Below are 4,873 nucleotides of genomic sequence, written 5' to 3' on the forward strand. Positions count from 1 at the left end.
CTTGTATGTGAGGAAATCGCTTAATATTCTTTTAGATATTAATGGTTTATATAAACAATCACTTAATATTTTTTATGTTTATTAAAAAGATCATTTAGACTTTACTAAACAATCACTTAAAGATATATGCACGATCTTTTACATTAGTGTGATACATATAAACGATCACTTAATATTCTTCACCTGTATGTTAGGATATCACTTAATATTCTTTTAGATATTAGTGTGGTTTATATAAACGATCGCTTAATATTTTTTATGTTTATTAAGAAGATCGTTTCGATCGCTTTTAATATTTTTTATGTTTATTGAGAAGATCGTTCAGAAAAGTCTAAACAATCGCTTAAATATATATGCGCGATGAGTATTTCTGTACGCGAATGTTTTTATATTTTTATACAATTGTTTTGTGATATGTATTTAAATGAATACAAACATGAACTTAAAAGTACAAGAACGAAATATATATTTATTTACCAAAAGTATTTATTTGCCCAAAGTTCTAGCACATACTGTTATCTAAACAATTATATCACTAGAACAAATATAGGCTTTAATGTCGCTTGGGAAAAATGAAAAAAGACCATTAATGTCGGTTTTGAAAAAGCGGACCTTTAATGTCGGTTTTCCACCGACATTAAAGACTAAGCTTTAATGTCGGTTTTAAAACGACATTAAAGGTCCGCCATTTTGAAAACCGACATTAAAGGTCCATTTAAATTTTAATTTTAATTTTTTTATTTTTTGAATAAATTAGACACTTTAATGTCGGTTTTCCACAGACATTAAAGGTCCATTTAATTTTTTTTAATAATTTTTTTTGTGAAAAAATAACATTCTCTCTCTTACTTTACCCTTTTCGACCGTTTGCTATACGAAACCATTCGACCATCTATTCGACATCTCCCTCGTCTTCTCCGAACGGCTCCCCTCCATTTCTTCTCCGATCGACGTCACCATTTTCATCGACGCCACCATTTTTATCGCCGCCACCATTTTTATCGTCGCCACCATTTCTATCGCCGCCATGATTGTTGTTCTGTTCGCCCACCCTTGGAATCAAATTCGGCCACATTTCTCTCCTTCTAAAGAAACTCATCCGCTCGTCCGCGTTCACAGCAACTGCGTTCACAGCAACCAGGTTTTTTGAAACTCATCCGCTCGTCCGCGTTCACAGCAACCAGCAACCAGGTTCGCCCACCCTTGGAATCAAATTCGTCCGCGTTCACAAAAAACATCCTCTCACATTCTCATTCTCCCTCTCACATTCACAGCAACGACGGTAAAATTTCCATCTTCTTTCAAGTGGTCGCGATTTTAATTTGGGGTTTTTAGCATGTTTTAATGTATTGTACTTGTTCATTCTTGTTCATCAATTCGAAATTTTAATGTATTAGTTTTAGGTTTTAGCTGTTATCAGGATAGATATGGAAGATTGAGTATATGTTAATGTATTAGTTTTAGGTTTTAGCTGTTGTGGTAATTCAATGTGTGTTTTTTTATTACTATCAAAAGGGCTTGCTCCGGAGATTCCTGAGGATCTTTACCATTTGATTAAGAAGGTTGTCTCGATTAGAAAGCATTTGGAAAGGAACAGGAAGGACAAAGACTCCAAGGTACACATTGTACTCTATACCCACTTTATATAGTAATCAATTAGGGATTATAATGTAGATTAATTGAAGATGAATGGACATTAGCCATAGTTAGAAATGAATATATATATATATATATATATATATATATATATATATATATATATATATATATATATATATATATATATATATATATATATTCTATTCATATGTGTTGTTAGGTCATTGGCTTGATTTTAAGAAAAATTCTTAAGAGTGGCATCTAGTTAGAATGGTTAAGACTTTGATGCAAAGACTATTTATGACCTCTTGCGATAATTATTTGAGATTTTGGAGCTATTGCTCTTTATCTTATTATATATATATTCTATCATTTTTATACACTCCTTTTCTTTTCTTTTTGTTTCTTCCCAAACTATACACTTTTTTCTTTTCCTTTTAAACAAATGTATCCTTTCTTTCGGATTCCTTCATACGTTGTTTGATAGGCAAACAACAAAGAGTTATGACTCTTTATTTGCCTTAGAGATGTCGAGCTTAGATATGACAGAAGGGATGTTTGTATTGGTAGTCCTAGCCCTTCTCGGAGCTTTGCTTGTAGATCATTCTTTTATTACTTAATAAACTACTCTCCTTCTAGGCAGTGTTTTCTCGATTCTTTGGAAGGTAAAAATCACAAAAAAGAGTGAAGTTCTTTGTCTGTTAGGTTATTGGTAGAATCAATACTTGGATAGGCTCTCGAGGAAGTTCTCGTCTTTGGTTGGGCGTTTTGGTTGTATCCTTTGTTGGAGTGTGGAGGAAGATTTGGATAATTTATTTGGAATTATGATATGATTGTTCGGCTTGAAACTACTTTGGAGGGTTTGATCTTCAGATAGCTCGACTCAAAGCTTTTAGTGATATGATTGATGAGTTCCTTCTCCATTTATCATTTAGGGGGAAGGGAGTTTTTTTTTCCAGCAGAGGTATGCTTTGTTATGGAGTATTTGTGAGAGATAAATAAAATTTTTAGAGGGGTTGAGAGAGAATTTCTTGATGTTTGGTTCCTTCTCTGATTTAATATTTCACTTTGGGTCTCAGTCACGAGTTCCTTTGGTAATTATTTGTCAGGTCCCATTTTGCTAGATTGGAGCCTTTCTTCTCTACGGTGTTTGTGTTCCCTTTAAGGGCTTTGTTTTTGTTGTTGTTTGTTATACACACACACAAACAACCCTTGTATTCTTTCATTTTTCTCAACGGAAGTTGGTATCAGCTTATTTATATAAAAAAAAATTGCAAACAGATAAATTTTAAGCAACTTCAACATGCTACATAATAATTTCAGACTATAGACAAAACCAAAGTTTATATTCAAAGATAGATTAAGACAATTACTATATTATTAGACTGCAAGCACTCAATTATTCATAAAATTCATATTATTTTTTACTAGTTTTGCGATACTTCAACCTTGAGAGGAATAGAAAGACATTTGGAGGGGCTGAGAGGTCTTGAGAGGATTTTTTTCCTTGTCACGTTTAATTCATCTCTTTGGGTGTCATTCTTTAAGAATTTTTGTTATTTGTTCAAAGTTAATAGTAAATACGATAGTAAAGAATAAGTGTAATTGTTGTTCACTCAATTATTTTTGTTCACGTGTTCCATTTTATCGTAACAAGTAATTGTTGTTGATTTTATGACTATTTAGTTGTTTTTCATTTTCTTGCAAAATATGAGATGAGAATATTAAAGTTTTAACTTTTGAGCTTAATATTATAAACAATATGTGTGAGATGAGTTATGCTCATCATTTTACTAACAATTTTAGTTTAAGTGTAATTGAAATCCTAACTTTGACACTTCCCTTATTTATTTTTCATTCTTTTATTCTCTATGTAACGACCCAACTTTCCGGACTAAGCTGAGGTCATTACTCGATACTACGACTCGACCACACAACACAAAGTTTATAATGAACCAGCTACGATTTCTTAAAACGTTAGGAATATAACAACAAAACGGTATCGGGCCCTGTTTCAAAATACAGTTACAAAAGTTTTGAATAAAATCTCAAGTCATCAAATCCAAAAATTCACAAAGGTTTCAAATAAAATTTGTAAGTTATCAACAGAAAATCACCAAAACAGATATTCTGACAAAATACATCAGCGGAAGCGAAAATAAAATCAGACACGTCCATATGGCCTTCACGCATCCTTTCTGCCCCTCGTCGGTCTGCCCCTAGCCGTGCCCTTACCTGAAAGTTAAGAAGAAAAAGGGTGAGTATAAACATACCCAGTAAGGGACCCACTACTGGGCCCGTTAGGGGACAACAGTTAACTTCCTATTCGGGGGTACCCTACATAACAGTCTAGTGGTTCCGTAGAACGCACATATCAGTCTAGTGCTCCCGAAGGATGCACATATCAGTCTAGTGCTCCCGAAGGTTGCACATATCAGTCTAGTGCTCCCGAAGGATGCACACATCAGTCTAGTGCTCCCGAAGGATGCACATATCAGTCTAGTGCTCCCGAAGGATGCACATATCAGTCTAGTGCTCCCGAAGGATGCACACATCAGTCTAGTGCTCCCGAAGGATGCACACATCAGTCTAGTGCTCCCGAAGGATGCACATATCCGTAAGGTACACTACCTCATAGATGAAGCTAACCGTTACCCCTCGGTCTATACTAAATCGTCTACCACAGTCATATCCCAATCATCAATCATTTACAATTTCCCTAAAGGCTTTACTGGCCAGGTAGTATAGGTTTAACCCATTACACCCTCAGTTGCTATACGCGTCAACTATCCGTATACCATTATGGAAGAGCCCCAAGACTCAAACAGCTAAATAACCAACTGAACTCACTGTCCTTCCCCGTCTAATCCCATGATCAACGTCCATCAATCTAAAATTTCAATCTACAATTAGCGGTTGCAGTTCAGTTACATCAGACAGAAACATAATAACAGTGCTTAACAGTCAACACAGATACACTTATTCAGTATAGTCACTAACGTGTAATCCCCCGTGGATTACCACGTTTCCGGCCTCGACCCGAGGTCCAGTAGTAGGAAAACCCTTACCTGAATACTCGGTTATGCCCCTCGATCGAATCCACGCTCAACGGATCAACCTAAACGAAAACACAAAGGTTTTAGTTGATGACTCTAGTAGAAGTCGTTTTAAAAGGTCCGAAACGACACCCGTTGACTTACCCAAGGAAAGGAAAGCTATCTCCAAACAAGCCTGCCGCGGGACCCGAGAACTTAAGCGTCAACTCCTTACTACC

The 4,873-nt window shown here is 35.4% G+C and overlaps 1 long non-coding RNA gene across 1 annotated transcript; it reads right to left on the minus strand.

Moving 5' to 3' along the window:
- Positions 1–3,733: 3,733 nt before the first annotated feature.
- Positions 3,734–4,873, minus strand: LOC127150214 (uncharacterized). Its single transcript, XR_007822351.1, has 3 exons — positions 4,800–4,873; positions 4,668–4,717; positions 3,734–3,834 (listed from the first exon to the last, which is right to left on the minus strand). It is a non-coding gene; the product is annotated as an uncharacterized LOC127150214 (long non-coding RNA).

Source organism: Cucumis melo, chromosome 7 (assembly GCF_025177605.1).
Source record: "Cucumis melo cultivar AY chromosome 7, USDA_Cmelo_AY_1.0, whole genome shotgun sequence".
Taxonomy (NCBI): domain Eukaryota; kingdom Viridiplantae; phylum Streptophyta; class Magnoliopsida; order Cucurbitales; family Cucurbitaceae; genus Cucumis; species Cucumis melo.